This window comes from Mauremys reevesii, linkage group 24 (assembly GCF_016161935.1).
Source record: "Mauremys reevesii isolate NIE-2019 linkage group 24, ASM1616193v1, whole genome shotgun sequence".
Classification (NCBI taxonomy): domain Eukaryota; kingdom Metazoa; phylum Chordata; order Testudines; family Geoemydidae; genus Mauremys; species Mauremys reevesii.
The window spans coordinates 13,071,125-13,089,699 of record NC_052646.1 but is presented as its reverse complement, the minus strand read 5'-3'; the positions used below and the strand labels follow the sequence as shown (position 1 = coordinate 13,089,699).

Genomic DNA, 18,575 nt, shown 5'->3' with positions numbered 1-18,575 from the left:
GTGTAGAAGGGGGCTCCGGGATGGGGTAGGGGTGGGATGCAGGAGGGGTTGTGGGGTGCAGGTACCGGGAGGGAGTTTGGGTGCGGGAAGGGGCTCAGGGATGGGGCAGGGGGTTGGAGTGTGGGACGGAGTTCGAGGTGTGGGCTCTGGGCGGCACTGACCTCGGGCGGCCCCAGCATTTCCCAGGGATGGAGGAAGTCCGTGTGACTCCCAGGAAATGGTGCATGTCACGGGGCTCCATGTGCTGCCCCCGCCTGCAGGCCAGGGGGCTCTGTGCACTGTTCCCACCCACAGGCCCTGCTTCCATTTGCCACATTTTGGAATTGGGTCAGCGCCCCCTGCTGGCCACCTGCACCATTCTATGACACACAGCACCTGGTATTGCCATGATGGGAATTGTGGTCAGCACTGACTCCAAGGGGAGAGTGCACCCTACTGGGATACCTCTACATCTGAACATAGTACAGCACCCCCCAGTACAGTGCCGTCGCTTCAGGGACAGCACCAATTCAGGAGGAGAGCACCCTCTACTACGTAAACAATTCTATCCCCCGCAACACCTTGGATAAATGTTCTCAAGGTATCCTCTCTAAGTACTGATCACACCCAGCACTTACCCCCACAAAGCCGACCTCAGCTCTGGCTGCTGTGATGGTGACTCCATCCACCTGGACAGTTACCGACCCAATGTAGAAGACCTGTATGTTCCCCCTGTTCTCGCTCTTGGCCATGACGTGGAAGGAGGGCAGGCCGGAGGCATCCCTGCAGGTCTTGGCCACCGTGTAGTTGCAGGTGCCGTGGAAATCATACACCCGTCCATCGAAGGTGTGGTAATGCAAGTAACCCCCAGCCCAGCACGTGGCCTGAGAGACTGGCACACACTCTGGCTGCCCATTTATCATCTTGCAAATAGTTCCTTCTCTGCAGCGAACCACACTGCAGGATGGAATAACTAGTGGGGAAAGACAATAGAAAGACAAGAGACATCAGACGAATCAGTTATACATGATAGCAGAGAGGGGGCTGAGGGTGGTGTGAAAATTGGGATGAAATTTAGTGTCCTTGGAATCCTACTTCTTAATATAGCCTGTTTGTGAAATGGACCAAATGATCGATCGATCTGTCTGTCTGTCCCCATACACATTTCCTTTGTACAGTTCCCAAACCTCCCACAAGTCCTCTGCTGGGAAATCTCTCTGCAGGGTGAGACCATAGCAGTCTTTGAGCCAGCAGAGCCAGCTCCTATGTCACCCTCCCCACAGCCTCTAGTACATGGCGAACACAGAGGGCCATGTGACAGGGAGTATGGAGCAGAGCCCTGAAATGCAACCCAAACCTCATGGGAGCCGACTACAAGTGTCATGTCCGGGTCAGGTTGAGTAGGAAATCAACGGGACCCTCTTGGGCTTCTGTCAAGTCAGCTGTTCCCCTTCTGTCTGTGCGTAGGGTTGCCAGATGTCCAGTTTTTGACTGGAAAGTCATCACTGCTGACTGGACACTAAAAGCAGGGGTGGCTCTAGGCACTAGCAAAGCAAGCACCTGCTTGGGGCAGCCCATTTGCAGGGGTGGCAAGGATCCAGCATGGGAGCTGAGAACCAACAGGGGGCCCTGGGAGCTGTAGTTCCTTGGTTAGCTCCCTGCCTATAGAGCCAGCCCTGGAGCAGGGAAAGAACTACATTTCCCAGCATTTCCTTGGCCACTACGAACTGGAAAGGAAGGAGGGGGACCTCATGCGGCAGCGTGCTGTGAGTGGAGAGTTGCACTGTGAATGGTAGGGAGACCATATTTTACATTCAAAAAACAGGACACTCCACGGGGAGGGAAGCCCCACCCTGCCACCATCCACACCCTCCGACTGCCCTCCACAGCAACCCCCACCCCTCCCACCCCCCTCCCGCGCCCTGTCCCCTGATCACCCCCACCTGGGACCCCTGCCCATGACTGCCCCCAATGACCCCACCACCTCTCTCACAGCCACTGCTCCTTGTCCCCTGATTGCCCCCTCACGGGACCCCTGCCTCTAACTGCCCCTTGGGATCCCACCCCCTATCTAAGCCTCCCTTCTCCTTGTCCCCAACTGCCCTCCTGAGACCCCCCCCCAACTTCACCCCTAGGACCCCACCCCCTACCTGTCCCCTGACAAACCCCTGGGATTCCCATGCCTATCCAACCGCTGCCTGTCCCCTGACTGCCGCCCCAAACCCCTGACCCATCTAACCCCTCCTTCTCCCTGCCCCTGACTGCCCCCCCGAACCTCCACCCCATCCAACCCTCCCTGTTTCTTGACTACCCCCCCGGAACCCCGTACCCCTTCTCCAACCCCAAGCCCCCTTACCATGCCACTCAGACCAGCATGTCTGGCTCCACGCAGCGCCAGACACGCTGCTGCATACATGCTGCCATGCTCCCCTGCGGAGCCCACAGACCCCCGCCCCCCCACACATACAGCACCTGCCTTCCAGGTTTGAACACCTCAAAATTCAGGAGTGCTCAAGCTCAGTTTGGGCAGCTGTTACTTCATTTCTCCCAAATCAAATATACTGATCCACTGTAACTTGCTGTAGAAAAAGTAGGATAAAATTGAGCAAGAAATGCTTCCCAGTGGTTATTAGGACTGGAACTGCTCATTTTAACAGCCATTGCCTTTTTGTTTGTTTGTTTGTTTGTTTAAAAGGAAGACAGTGATATTGCATTGGCAAATTCCCCATAGAAAGAAAGAGTGGAACAAAAGAATAATAAAGACACCTCAACTTTTCCTCATTTATGGAGGACAGTCTTATAATATGCATCCAGATATCCTCCAATCACACAAGCTGAAAATTGTTCCACTTTACTGCAGCTCTGTAACCATATGGGAGCGAATCCTGTCTGTGTTTTGTGCACATCCAAAATTCCTGCTGAATGACCCGCCCTGGGAGCGAGTTACCAGTGACCCAGGGCTGCGCTGGAAGGAGGGTGCAGGTGCGGGGGGGGAGAGCCCAGGTCTGGGGCGGCAGGAGGTGTGTGGGGGGAGCACTGGTGGGGAAGGAGGAAGCCCAGGGCTAGGGCGGCAGGGGTGGAGGGAGGGCACTGGGGGGGAAAGGGGGAAGCCCAGTGCTGGGGCAGCAGGGAGTTGCGGGTGGGGAGCCCAGGGCTGGGACGGGGGGCAGCCAAAAATGTTTTTGCTTGTGGCGGCAAAAGGCCTAGAGCCGGCCCTGACTAAAAGTCCAGTTACCTGAAGTAACCCACCTCTGCCATCCAGGGGAGGGGGGAGTAGAAGCTGCTGCTGGAGCCTGGAGAAGCACTCAGCAACAGCTCCGGCAGAGAAAGGTACCAGCATACCAGCAGCTCCCCATCCTGCCCCGAGCATGGCTCTCCCTCCCCAAGTCACCCCCTCAGCCCCGGAGCCCTGCTCTCTCTCCAACATCCTGCCCCAGTCACCCCTCCACCCCTAGAGCCCTGCTCAGCTGTCAGGGGGACGTGGGGTGGAGAGAACAGTGAGCGACAGTGGGTGAGGGAAGAGGATCAGGGGACAGGGCCTTGAGGGAAAGAGGTGGAGCAAGGGGCAGAACCTTGGGGGAAGAGGTGGAGCAGGGAGACAGGGGAGGTTCCGGCGCTCAGTGTCCAGTTTTCACAAATGAGAGAGTTGGCCACCCTACCTGTGGGGTCAGCGCGGAGGTGGCTGCATGCCCAGCTCCTACTAGCACTGCGTCATGGCTGCCTTATACATACTGTGGAGTGAGGGAGTTGCCCCAGAGCCCACACACTGCAGCCAGGGATGGCGGATGGCAGGAACAGAGTACATAGCCACCACCATGCCAACCAACGGTGGATCCAGGCACCAATGCCCCAGGCGCGTGCCTGGGGCTGCAAGCCACGGGGGGCGCCCTGCCAGTCCCTGTGAGGGTGGCAGTCAGGCTGCGGGAGATCCGCCGGTCCCACGGATTCGGTCCCACAGCTGCAGAAGGCAGCCTGCCTGCCGTGCTTGGGGGGGGGGGGGCAAAAAAACTAGAGCTACGCCTGGTGCCAACCCCATGGGTGGGAGGTGGCCATGGCGCTCATTCAGTTTCATTGGAAGTGTCAGACTGGGTCAGAAAATGACCTGACCTTCTCGGGCTTGGGCTCCTCAAATATTAGGCCCAAGCAGACATCCAGCATGGAGCAGGCAAGGAGAGTGGCTGAGAGGTGATGGGCTCTGACACTGCCCAGCTGACTGATGGTCCCTATGGGACTGTATGTAGCCAGGGTGTTCTGTTTATAGCAGCCCCCAGGCTGTGCCCACGGAGAGAATCACAGAGTGTGCTCAGCTCCCTGAGAGTTGCCCACCCGATTCTGCTGGAGAGACCCAACAAGTCTTCCCATCTTTCCAGTTGAAATTTTATACTATTTCGGGTCAGAGTTCGAGGCTAAATGAAGCGGGAGAGAGAGTGAGAAAGGTGAGGAAACATAACCACAGCTGCTTACTCGCTCCCGGTACAATAACCCTTCAGGGCATGTATCAAATAATGACTGTCCTGTACCTTTGCTGATGCAGGCCCTGACGCCCTCTCTAATCTGGCAGATTTCTTCTTGGGAGCAGCTGTGGGCTTTACAAGTCACCCCTTGAGCAGGAACGCAGGTGCAGCTTTGCTGGCACTCATTAGTCAGGACCGTCTCATTGGGCTGATGGAACATTTAGAAAACAGGAAATAACAGAATGTAACTGGAAACAATTATTTAAAATAATTTTTGACAGTGCTAAACCCAGAGCTGTGGATGTGGTTTTCTAACAGATGTGCTCTCAGAATGATATTGGGGCAGCTCTCTGGCCTGGGTTATGCAGGAGGGCAGACTAGATGATCACAATAGAGCCTTCTGGCCTTAGAATCTATGTATCTATAAAAATGTCCATTGTGTCATAATATTATTTCCTCTTGCCTTTAGAGAGAAAGGCTGTCTAATGGGCTGAGGACTGGGATTAAGGCCAGGAACAATTCCTAGATTTTAACCTCCAGGGAAACCAATTCCATCTGTTACTCACTCACTAGGTGGCCTTGAGCAAGTCACTGCGCCTATCTGTGCCTCAGTTTCCCCACAACAGGCACAGGGCATTATGCCTTTTTTTGGCATTTTGAGCATTAGATACTAGCAGAGAGGGAAGCCATCCCGGATGGACCAATGCTCTGATCCAGTATAGCAAACCTTATATTCTTGACCAGTGTAGGGATTAAGATGTGGACAGAGCAAAAATTAGATCAGACCCAGAATCTCTAGGAGGGGGCGGTACCTTGTAATATCTCCCATGCTCGAAGCACCCACAGCTTTCTGCAGTCACACAGCCCTGGCCGTCGTAGAAGAAGCCATCGTCACACTCACAGCCTTCAGCACAGATCTTCGGGCAGTCCATGATGTGTCCAGAGCAGGTGGTGGTACAGAGGTCGGCACAGACCTTGTAGTGGCTGTGGACTGGGCAGCTCACAGCTTTAATAGAGAGAGAAATAATGGATGGCTGGAAAGATCTCACAGCACGGTGTAGAGGGACAGGCACGAAGGAGAGGAGAGCAGGACAGGGAGGAGAGGAACAGGGCACCTTTAGAAAGGAACATGAGATTGTTGGCTCCCACCCAGAACAGTTCCAGAAGACACCCAGAGGCCTGGAACAAGATGCCCAGTAACACAGACCCTCTCCCTTCCCCAGTGCATCCCAGAGCTCCTACACTAGCAGCACACTTACGGCAGAAGGTGGTGTTCCTCCAGGGCTGGATGGAGGCCCCGGCCTCTTGGCAGGCCGTTACGTAGCTGTGGATGCTTTGGCAAAGAACCTGTGCATCCCCATTGGCCAGGCACAGATCATACAGGCAGTTGCTCTGATACACACTGGGGCTAACCATCCTGTGGCAGGCTGTGAAGGGGCCGTCGGGGTCTGTGAGCAGCCCACAGTAGTTGTGCCCTTTGAAGACGTTCTTCTTCCTCTCCTCACAAACTGGACAGCTGTTTCCAGCACATCTGTCTGTACAGGATGCTCCTGGGATCTGGACTTCCCAAGCAGAGCCAAATGCTGCTGCATCAGAGGCTATCCTGCCATCAGGGAGCAAGAACTCCTCATCTTCCTGTCCGTTGTAGTTCCCGCACAGGCCGCACATCTGGCCCTCGTAGCTTCCTGGGATGGTGACCCTGGTCTGGTAAACCAGGTCGTAGCTCACAGTGAGGCCGAAGTTGGTTTGCACCAGAATGTTTGTGCCATGTCGATACACTCTAAGTCGCCCATCAGCCACAATCACTGGGAGGTTGTGGGACACCCCGTTCACCTGAAAGAGAGAGAACATTCCCTGTAAGCACGGGCAAGCAGCTACACAGGCAAGATTCTGCTCTCACTGACATATGGCATAAATCAGAATGACTCCAGATTTCACTTTGGGATGACTTGTCCTCACCTTTCAAGGTCTTCACATTGTCGCCCTAGTCTACGTCTCTTCTCTCCTCTCCCCTTCACCTCATCTCCCTCCGGGTTCTCTCTTTACCATCCCTATTTTCTCCAACCATGTTTGGCTTGCCCCTCCTTTTCATGTGAGCTCCTGCCCACAGAACACTCTCCTACTTCTTGTCTATCTCCCCTTCTCTCCTAAACACCCACTGCCCTGGTGACACCTCATTCCTTCACCCCTTGCCTTCTTCTCCTATCTCTACCAATTTACCACATGTTGTATTTAACCCAAGTTAGACTGCAGGCTTCTCAGGGTAATGCATCATGGGAGAAATTCTTCAACACAGACCCAATGGAGTTATAATGGAGAGGAAGTTTATTCCATGTTTGCAAAAATGTGAATTATGTGTAGAGGGTTCCCCAAATCTTTAATTCCCAGAAACATGGTGTATAAACCAAGAAGGGAGGCAAAGAAGATTGAGCTGAGCTAAGAGGACGCTCAGCTTACCCAAATGAAGCTCTGACATAGCAGCATCCATGAGTAATATTTCCTACCATCTCCAGTTGGCAGGAGACTCTATCCCATCCTGATGGATGATGATCTGGCATCAATTATTTCATGCCATCATCACCTCTCTTCTGGACTACAGTAATGTGATATACCACGAACCCTTCAGCACTCCAGAATCTCTATCAGGTACAGAAGTGTCTCCTCACCAGCACGAACTACTGAGATAACATCAAAACTGTCCTCTGCTCCCTCTGCTGCCTTCCAAAGAGAACACTGAGTTCAGTTCAAGCTCTCACACCTTACCTTCAAGACACTCAATGGCCTGGGTCCTAGGTATCTAAAAGATCAATTAAACCTCCAGGATGAAGATCACAGCTGACCACTTCCTTCTTCTGGAATAATAAGGGTAAAGTTTGCCTATGCAGGAGATGGAGCTTTACTGGTGAGCAGTTCGAGACTGGGGAATGAACTCCCTCAGGATCAAAGGACCCTGACAAACCTCCCCATTTCCTCCCCAAGTGCAAGGTGTGTTTCTCTGACCTGCTGTCTCTAACACACACATAAATAAGGCAATGTGAGTGCATATTTATAACTTTTAAAGGTAAATCCAATACAAAATTCTCCCCTGCACGCACATCTCCTCCTGGTGATAGGTTGAGAGTTGGTTACGTTAATTAGTATGTTGCTAGAAGGCGCTGAAATACTACATGGATGTGCATTTTATAAGAATTTGTAAGAGGGTGGCTTGTCCTTGAAGGCCAGTAGGCCAGCCAACCCTGATTACTAAGGAGGCACACCTGAGCAGGAACCACCTGATTCCCCTATATGAGCAGTAGGAGGAAGATGGGAGGCTGGCCCTGCAGAGAGAGTTATCAGGGAGAACAGAAGAGAATCAAGAGGCTGATGGGAGTGAATAGACTCCAGCTGGGAAATTTGAAATTTGGGAAGCACGAATACAGACAGGAAAGACCTCAGAGTGACCTGGTATGGAGAAAAATGGATGGACTTGAAAACTTTATTTTGCATGTTTGCTAATTTAATAATCCTAAGGATGGCGGCTGTTATTCAACTTGTCTTCTGAGCTATTGAGGAGCCCAAGAGGGGAAGCTGAGGCAGACCACCTGCAGCGCAACCTTTGCCACGAGGGGGCATTAGAGAGTTGGACAAACTGCAAACAAACCTGTGTAGACTAGAATAAAATCTCTGTCCATGAGAATGTGGAGAACTTACCATGACGAGCCCCTGTTTGTTTTGCAGCAGGATGAGTGTGATCCCATACACCTGAATGGACACCAACTTGGCCACGGAAATGTTCCTGGTGCCCCAATCTTTCTCTACGCTGATAGTGAATGGTGTAAGGTCACTGGCATCGGTGCAAGTCTTGGCCAGGATGTAGGTGCAGGTGCCTTGGAAGTCAAAGGAGACCCCATCGAAAGAGAGGTAGTGGGGATGGCCAGTGGCAGAACAGGTCGCAGATCCAAATGGGTGGCATTTCTGGATGCCGTCCACCAACCCGCATTCCTCACCAGTGCCACAGGAGAATGCCTTACACACAACCTCCCCACCAGCCTGACACACGCACTGCTCCTCACATGAACCGCTCGGGTGGAAGGTCTCTGCAGCCTGGTAATAAATTCCCCTGTGGAGGCATCCGCACTGGGAAATGGGGACGCAGCGGTCACCACTGAGAACAAAGCCCTCGTCACACACGCAGCCTTCCTTACACCGGGTCATGCATTGCACCGGGGCATAGAGGTTGCTGCATGTCAGATCGCAGCTGGTGCTGCAGAATTCATAGTGACTGTTCTGGGGACAGGATGGAGCTGTAATTAGAATAAAGAGTTAGCTCACATAGTGTGTTAGCAATGTGTGCAATGAACCATCACAGAACATGCAATTTCATTCAAGCTCCTAATTTTCTATTTCCTTGGTTTGGTTAATTAATAAAAGGCACCATCTGTAATGGGGTCCCAGGTCTGATGAACTGGTTGCCTCACAGAGGCCAGGAGATGGGATACAGATAATCTCTCTCCTATGATGGCTTCTAATTTGGTTTATTGTTTTATTGTTTCACTACTGGCTTTTTGTTTTGAATCCAGGTCAGTACCAGTTAAAATTCATTCCCAACTGATGGCTTGTGTGGGATGAGTTGGTGGGTTCCCAGCCCAGTTCCTAATGAACAAACATCCCAATTAGTAGCCACCCTGAGTCCCAGCTCTGATTATGTCCCAATCTCAGAAGGGAAGGCAAGGATTGGACTGGCCATGGAGAGCAAACTACATTCCTAGAAGTGTTTCCCTAGCCCACGGTGCAGCTGCCAAGGCCACTATGACTGCTGAACCCAGCCTGCTGAGAGAGACCTTTGTCTGTTAAAAATGTTCTGCAGTGTTTAGATCCACATCTACCAGCCAACAAGAACTAATGATCCCCAAGGAGCAGGCAGCGGTGAACATGGGGGACTCACAGCAGAATTTCGTAGTCCTCCAGGGACGCACCATAGCTCCAGCTTCCTGACATGCCTCAGCATAGCCAGCAACGGCCTGGCAGACATTACTCTCCCGCCCACTGAGGACGCAATAGCCATACACGCAGTCTATGAAGTATCCATGGGGGTCCACTTTGCTGTGACATCCTCTGAAAGGGCCACTCTGGTATAAGATGAGCCCACACTGCCCTCTGCTACCTCGTTGTTGTTTTTGAATAGCCTCTACACTTGCGCATGGTGGTATCGTTACTGCAGAGCAACCCGGGAGGTCGCCCAGCTTCCAGCTCTGGCCAAAGCTGATGGGATTTGGTGCCAGGGTGCCATCCCTCATGAGCATGTCATCCTCACTGTCACTGTTAAAATTGCCACACAGACCACATACGGCTCCCGCGTAGGTGACTGGCAGAATCACCGTGGTGCGTCCTGACCACCCAGCATAGGTAACGGTGAGACCAAAGTCTGTCTGGATCACTGTGGCCCAGCCCTTTCTATACATAGTGATTTTCTTATCATCGAGGTTGAAGGGAAGAGTAATCAGGAAACTGTTCACCTGTAAAAGCAAGACACATGGGATATGAAACATCGCTCACTCGTGGTGGAACCTCTGGCTCCAGCACAGAGCTCTGGCCCATCTACTGCTGCTGAAATCTTCTTCCAGGCTGACCTGCTCCCTCCTCTACGGCCTGCCTGAGTCCAGCTCCCAGACTGGGCAGGATCCTCCAACCAGACTTTCCTTTTTTCTGACACTGGCTATTGCTGTTCCCTCCTCTCTGAGCCCCAAATCTCCCAGGTCCCACATATGCTGGATACTAGTGACACCTTCTCACAAAGACGAAGTTTAACCAGATCACCCCAGCCCTCTAGCTTCTCCACTGGCTTCCCATTCACATCAGAATCCAGTTAATATTTGACCTGTTTTTTAAAATCCTTCCGTGCACTTTCTGCAACCAACTTCTGATTTCACAGGCGACTTTCCAGAAGTGTTTTAGACACTAGATGTAATTTCTGAAACTCACCATGATTTTCCCAGGGAATTGATTGCTGACCCTGATGTCGGTCTCATAGACCTTGATTTGCACAGGACCAGTATTGCTTTCCTGGAAGTAGACCTCAAAGTCCACCAGTCCCTCCGCCTTCTTGCACAGAGCCGTGAGCTGGTAGCGGCAGGTGCCTTGGAAGTCATATCTCTGTCCATCAAAGGTGGCATAGTGCAGATTCCTTGTCACAGAGCAGGTGGCGTAGCTGGAGGGGTAACAGCCCCGTACGCCGTTCACTAGCCCGCACCTCTCTGAACGTTTGCACATAGCAGGCACGCATTTGACTTGTCTAGTGGCTGCGTTGCACATGCACCGTGTCCCACATGCCTCATCGACCCAGAAACTCTCACTGGGGGCATAGGGGCGCCCCTCAAACAGGCATCCACAGCTGCTCTTGGGGATGCATTTGCCCTGGCTCAGCACAAACCCATCCTTGCACTGGCAGCTTTCCACGCAGGGGTCTTGGCAGCTGCTGGGGGCTGACTGGTCCACACACGTGGCTGGGCAGGCTGTTCCACAGAGCTGGTACTGGCTGTTCTCCAGGGGGCACTCCATGGCTGGGGAGTGAAGGACCCACAGATTTAGCAGCAAACCCTCTCCACGCAAAAGCAATATTTAAAATAGACAGAAAGGGACGTATCTTGTTGTTGCATTGCAGGCGTATATGAACAAAGCTTTTTAGTTAGTTTGATTGGCAGCAAAGTCATTTATTTCTCTCCAGCATACATCTTTATACTCTTAAAGCAGGCAAGCAAGCAGTTGCTAATTGGTTAACAAAATTAACACAGCCGGAGCTGTGACTTCATAGAACTAGCCAAGGCCAACTTCTCAAAACAAAGCTCAAAGCCTAATTAACCCATCCTAAAAACCTAAACATCTTAGCTTCCCACACTACCAACTGCCAAGCTAGCAAAATATTCCCAACATCTTGTGGGGCTCTTAGAGCCCTCAAATCCCAGTGACCTCAACATTGGCTGAGGGGGCTCAGTATGTTGTAGAAGGTGCTTAGCCCCTGACAGGATCAGGCACATAGTAGGAAGAGTCACTTAAAAACTGGCATCATTTTACCTCAGCCATCCATGTGTTAGCAGTGGAGGTTAGATACTCAAAGTGACAGGCTGTGATGAAGGGAGGAATGTACGTATTTTTATAACCTCTATGTGTGCCTCAGTTTTCCCATATGCCATCTTCGTTACCCAGTGTGTCCAAAATGACTTTTTGCTCCCAGGGCAAGCTAAGGTCATGTCCACTTGAGCACTTATGTCAGCAACACTTTTGTCACTCGGGTGTGAAAACACACACACACCCCTGAGCGACACAAGTTTTGCTGGCATAAACACTTGTGTGCAGAACGCTATGTTGGGGTGGGTGATGCTCTCCTGCCAACAAAGTTAACGCCACTCATTGACCTGGTTTTATTATGCTGATGGAGAGCTCTCTCCCATCAGCATCACGCGGCTACACGAGTGATCTTACAGTGGCACAGATGTATCAATACAGCTGTGCCGCTCTAAGCTTTCTAGTTTAGACATGGCCTAAGAAACATCGGTATGAATGTCACCTAGCTGTCTCCGCTGGATGGGGCACTAAAAAGGACTGGCCAAGAGGGACCCCATATCAGTGGAGAATCCAGAAGATAATGGCAAATGCAGTCACAGGACATTGACACCTAGTAATAAACGACTCCAAGGTGGATGGATTTCCTGGCCTCTCAGCAAGGCCATGGAGCAAAAATCCTCCAGCTCGAGAACAAAGGACTGGGAAACGTGACGTGGGGAAATAAGGGTTGGCTGCTGGCAGGAGTCAGGGCTCTCACCTGGAGTCTAACCAAAGAGCTCAGACGGAGATCTGGTCTACACTACAGAGTTAGATTGATGTAGGACAGCTTATGTCAACCTAATTCTGTAGGGGTCTACACTAAAATGTAGCTCCCACCTCTGTAACTCGCCCACTACACTGACTTAATAACTCCACCTCTGGGAAAGGCATAGCACTTAGGTTGATGTAGATGTAGGTGTAGATGTAGACAATACACTGATTACATTGACAGTTGCTGCCTTTCAGAAGCCATCCCACAATGCCCCACACTCACAGTTAAATTGGTGCAAGACCTCCTGGTGAGGACATGCATCACTGACACAAGGAGCAGAGTGTGGACATGTAAAACTGATTCAATTACTGCTGTGTCTGTGCATCACATAACTAAGGGCAAATCTAGACTACAAAACTACACAGGCACCTTAGCATTACCATGGACAGACCATGGACTGTGTGTACAATAGAATCCAGGAGTTCTGATTTCCCAATCACTGCTCAGTCCCAAATCACTTGATCACGGTCCCTCCCAAATAGGGTTTCTGGGTGCCCATTTTTCAACCAGAACACCCGGTCGAAAAGGGACCTTGGTGACTCTGGTCAGCAGTGCTGACTGACCCGTTAAAATTCCAGTTGGTGGTGCAGCGGGGTGGGCAGGCTCTCTATCCGACTCCATGTAGCTCCTGGGAAACGGCGACATGTTCCTCCAGCTCAGGGGTGGCCACGGGGGCTCCTAGCTCTGCCCCCACCCCAAGTGCCAGCTCCACAGCTCCCATTGGCTGGGAACGACCAATGGGAGCTGCAGGGGCGGCGCCTGGGGTGGGCAGCATGCAGAACCCCATGGCTGCCTCCAAGCAGGAGGGACATATCGCTGCTTCCCAGGAGCTGCCTGAGATAAGCACCACCCAGAGAGCACCCCGCATCCCCTCCCACACCCCAACCCCCTGCCACAGCCCTGAGCCCACTCCTGCAACCCAACTCCCTGCCCCAGCCCGGAGCTCCCTCCCGCACACTGAAAACTTCATTTATGGCCCGACCCCAGAGCCCGCACCCCCAGTCCAGAGCCCTTACTCTCTCCCTCTCCTGCACTCCAATCTCTGCCCCAGGCTAGTGAAAATAAGCGCATGAACAAGGGTTGGAGAGAGTGAGCAGGGATTGGGGAGGGATGGAGTGATCAGGGGTTGGGGCCTCGGAGAAGGGACAGGGCAGGGGGCAGGACAAGTGTATTCAGTTTTCTGTGATTAGAAAGTTGGCAACCCTACTAGTTCTAACCCAACCAGGGCTAGAACTGAAGAGTGCTGAGCCCCAGGCTCCCCAGTCTAACTAGCAGACCGTAGACCTTGGCATACAAAATCTGTACTCACGGCATCTGGCCAGCTGCCTCCATTCCCCAATCCTGACCCCCTCCAGCTGGCAGGCATCCGCGTAGGCCTTCAGGGCCTCACACAGGGCCTTCCTGTAGCCCTCGTTGTGGCACAGATCGTACACACAGTTGTCCAAGTAGACTGTGGGATCCACCTTGCTGTGGCACTGGCTGAAGGGCCCATCTGAGACCTTGGCTATCAGGCCGCATGAGGCCTCCTCCTTGTATTTTCTGGTTATGCTGGGGTCACAGGGCCTACAACCTCCAATGCAATCATGCCAGCAAAACTGATCCTCATCTTCCACTGCCCAGCTTTTCCCCAGGGCGGCGACACTGGGAGCCTGGTCCCCCCAGGGTCCGGAAGTCATCGGCGGGGTCCCCATTATAGTTGCCGCACAGGCCACACAGGCTGTCTGAGAAGTTATTAGGGACGGTGATCCTCAGGTGGTTGTTCCAGTCGTAGTACACCCTGAGGTTGAAGTTGGTGCGGAGGACAAGGGAGGTGCCACTCTGATAGAGCCGAAGGGCCCCGTTGTTCAGGGAGATGGGTAAGTGGACCCTGTTGTTATTCACCTTTTCAGTGAGAAAGAAAGGGCAAAGGTCACAATAGAGTGCATTTACAAAGTGACCTCTTCTCAGATACAGTTTTTCACTAGTATTTGCCTATTCTTCAAAATCCAAATGTTTTCAGGAGATGGTTTTTTTTCAATGACGTTTTGATGGAAACCAAGCAGATTTCAAAGACTGGCCTGGACCCAGGACTCCATTCCCCTTCCCACAAAATTTAGTAATTTTTGGTTTTCATTCCATATCAGAATGAAGCTAATTTTCAAATAATTGCAATCCTCTCCAAAATGGAATTAACTTTCTCCAGTCAGCTCTATCTAGTATGATGCTATAATTTAATACTGGTTCAGATTTGGGTCCAGATTCATTGAAAATTATGAGTTGGTTCCATTGCTATTTAGAATTCTAGAATATCAGGGTTGGAAGGGACCTCAGGAGGTCATCTAGTCCAACCCCCTGCTCAAAGCAGGACCAAACCCAACTAAATCATCCCAGCCAGGGCTTTGTCAAGCCTGACCTTAAAAACCTCTAAGGAAGGAGATTCCACCACCTCCCTAGGTAACCCATTCCAGTGCTTCACCACCCTCCTTGTGAAAAAGTTTTTCCTAATGTCCAACCTAAACCTCCCCCATTGCAACTTGAGACCATTACTCCTTGTTCTGTCATCAGGTACCACTGAACAGTCTAGATCAGGGGTTGGCACCCTTTCAGAAGCGGTGTGCCGAGTCTTCATTTATTCACTCTAATTTAAGGTTTCACGTGCCAGTAATACATTTTAATGTTTTTAGAAGGTCTCTTTCTCTAAGCCTATAATATGTAACTAAACTATTGTTGTATGTAAACTAAATAAGGTTTTAAAAATGTTTAAGAAGCTTCATTTAAAATTAAATTAAAATGCAGATCTCCCCAGATCGGTGGCCAGGACCCGGGCTGTGTGAGTGCCACTGAACATCAGCTTGCGTGCCGCCTTCGGCACACGTGCCATAGGTTGCCTACCCCTGGTCTAGATCCATTCTCTTTGGAACCCCCTTTCAGGTAGTTGGATTTTTTCCAAACAATTCCAATAGTGGACCCGTGATTTCCGTATTGCCCATTGTAGATGAAAGGGCTGGCGATAAGAATTGCTGGGAGCTGCTGTAAATGACAGGGACTGCATTGGTTAGAGCTGTTAGGGAGCGGCTCAACTGGGAGAGGAGGCTGTGTTGGTGAGAGCTGTTAGCAGCATCACTTGAGGGGCGAGAAGTCTCAAGGAGCTGACTACAATGTTCTGGGGCTCCTGAGGTACCTCAGGTTGGAGATGGCTCTGTAAGTACAAAGGCCCTGAGCTGCCGAGATGTGCCTCAGAGTTTCCCCATATCTTAGAGTTCAGGCAGTGTCCTCCTGGATCCAAGAGTGGGGATTCTCCTCAGGGGGGATCCCAGAGGAATCCTTGTTACATTAGAAACTGCTGGGGAATTTGTAGAAGGATGGACTCTGTGGAGCTGGGATTTGCCCTGCTCCTGCACGACATGCTGTGGGATGTGTCATGACTGAATGCTCCAATCTACACTTTATCTGGTGTGTAGATCCTATGTGCTTGTGACAGAGCTGACAGCTCCCCACACTGAGCCACCCAACCTGCTCCCCTCAGCACAGCACCCTCTAGTACCAGATTAGGATCAGCGCAACTCTGACAGGAAAGCACCCCCAACTGACTCCCGAACCACTCCCTGCTACACAGCACCCGCTAGTGACATGATGGGCATTGGGGTCAGCACCGACAGCAAGGGGAGAGTGCTCTGTACTTGGTTCCCAGACCGCTCCCTACCACAGAGGTCTCACCAGTGTCCTGCTGGGCATTGGGCTTAATACTAACTCAGGAGAAAGGTCCTGCTACTGAGACACCTGCACATCTAAATAGCACAGCGCCCCCTATCAAAGTGCTGGTACAGGGGGCACAGCACAGATACAGTGGCAGAGCACCTACTAAATCAATGATAATACCCACTGCAACACCTTGGGGTATTTTTTTTTGAGGTACTGACCATGCCAGACGTTGTCTAGCTTGCAATTCTACGTGGAGGTCGGGGGTGCAGTTTCCTGCCCTCTATTTAGGAAAGCCTACAGGGTGGGCATAGGAGCAGGGTGGATGTGTGTGCCCAGCACTCACCCACACAAAGCCGACCTCAGCCCTGGCTGCTGTGATGGTGACTCCATCCATCTGGACAGTCACTGACCAAATGTAGACAACCTGTGTGTTCCCACTGTTCTCATTCTTGGCCGTGACATGGAAGGAGGGTAGGACGGAGGCATCCCTGCAGGTCTTGACCACCGTGTAGTTGCAGGTGCCGTGGAAATCATACGCCCGTCCATCGAAGGTGTGGTAATGCAAGTATCCCCCGGCCCAGCACGTGCCCCGAGAGACTGGCACACACTCTGGCTGCCCATTTATCATCTTGCAGATAGTTCCTTCCCTGCAGCGAACCACACTGCAGGATGGAATAACTAGTGGGGAAAGACAAGAAACACCAGAACAATCAGTTATATATGAGAGCAGAGTCGGGGCTGAGGGTGGTGTGAAAACCAGGATGATATTTAATGTCCTTGGAATCCTACTTCTTAATATAGCCTGTTTGTGAAATGTACTGAATGATCATTTGATATATCTATCCCCCTACATCCCCTCTATCTATCTATCTATCTATCTATCTATCTATCTACCTACCCATCCATCCATCCCCATACACTGTACCTATCTATCTATCTACTCCCTTGCACCTTTCACAAATCTCTCACAAGTCCCCTGCTGAGGAAATCCCTGCCTGGGCGAGACCTTTCTTGGAGTACAGCCAGCAAAGTGGTCTCCTGTGTCTCCCTCCCCACAATGCCCAACAGAGGTGGTGCAGCCCAGCGGGGCATGTTGTGGACAGCATTGAGCAGGCAAAGGAGAGTGGCTGGGATGTGATGGGCTCTGACAGTGCCCAGCTGACTGATGGCCCCTTTAGGGCTAGTGCCGGCTCCAGCTTTTTTGCTGCCCCAAGCGGTGAAAAAAAAATAGAAGAACCCGAACGAGGTGCTGCTGAAGTGCCACCAAGGAGCAAGACAGCAAGTGAAGGACCCGCCACTGAATTGCTGCGGATTCGGAGCAGGCCGATTAAGCTGCTGCCGAAGTGCCACCGCCACTGATCCGGACGTGCTGCCCTGACAACGGATGCGCTGCCACCCCTTTCTGTTGGCCGCTCCAGGCACCTGCTTCTTTCACTCCATTTTGAGCAGCCCCCAGGTTTTAATAAGCTCCCTGACAGCTGCCCACCCTCCTCGGCTGCACATGCCAGAAGCAGGACTCAGCAGACACTCTGACCCAACAAGGCTTTTCATCTTTCAAATTGAAATTCTGTAATATTATGGCTCAGGGTTCATGGCTAAATAAAGGGGAAGAGAAAGTGAAAAGGGTGAGAAGACATAATCACAACTATTTTACTCACTGTTTGTGCAATAACCCCTCAGTCATGTTGCAATCAGTGACTCTCCTTTACCTTTGCTGATGCAGCCCATAATGCCGTCTCTGATCTGGCAGGTTTCTCCTCTGGAGCAGCTGTGGGCTTTGCAGGTCACCCCTCGGGTCGGAACACAGGTGCAGCTTTGCTGGCACTCATTCATAAGGACAGTCTGTCTGGGCTAAGGGGATGTTTGGAAAAGGGGAAATATTGCAATGGAACTGGAAACAATTATTTATAATATTTCTGGCAGTGCTAAACCCAGAATTCTGTGGTGAGGTGTGTGAATGTGCATATTGTGTCATAACATTATTTCTCTGTCTAAAGGCTGTCTGATAGCTTTCTTTGATAGGGTAACAAGCCTTTTGGATAGAATCATAGAATCATAGAATCTCAGGGTTGGAAGAGAACTCAGGAGGTCATCTAGTCCAATCCCCTGCTCAAAGCAGAACCAACACCGACTAAATCATCCCAGCCAGGGCTTTGTCAAGCCTGACCTTAAAAACCTCTAAGGATGGAGATTCCACCACCTCCCTAGGTAACCCATTCCAGTGCTTCACCACCCTCCTAGTGAAACAGTGTTTCCTAATATCCAACCTACACCTCCTGCACTGCAACTTGAGACCATTGCTTCTTGTTCTGTCAATGAGTCCTGCAATGAATGCAAGGGATTGGACTAGATGACCTCTTGTGGTCCCTTCCACCCTATGATTCTATTATTCTAATGGGTTAAGTGCTGGTCTGAGGGCCAGGAACAACGCCTAGGTTCTATCCTGCCTTCTGCTCCTGGCTCACAGCATGGCCATGAGCAAGTCACGGCCCCCTCTGTGCCTCAGTTTCTCCATAACAAGCAAAGTGTGTTTAATCTTCTTGCCTTTTTTGGAACTTTGGGCATTGAGTACTAGCAGAGCTGGGATGCCAGGCTGGATGGGCCAGTGC

General features: G+C 51.5%; 1 pseudogene; it reads right to left on the bottom strand.

Annotated features, from left to right (window-relative positions):
- LOC120390519 overlaps window positions 1-13,928 on the bottom strand; it is a 101,866-nt pseudogene extending 87,938 nt beyond the window's left edge.
- Window positions 13,929-18,575: the final 4,647 nt, after the last annotated feature.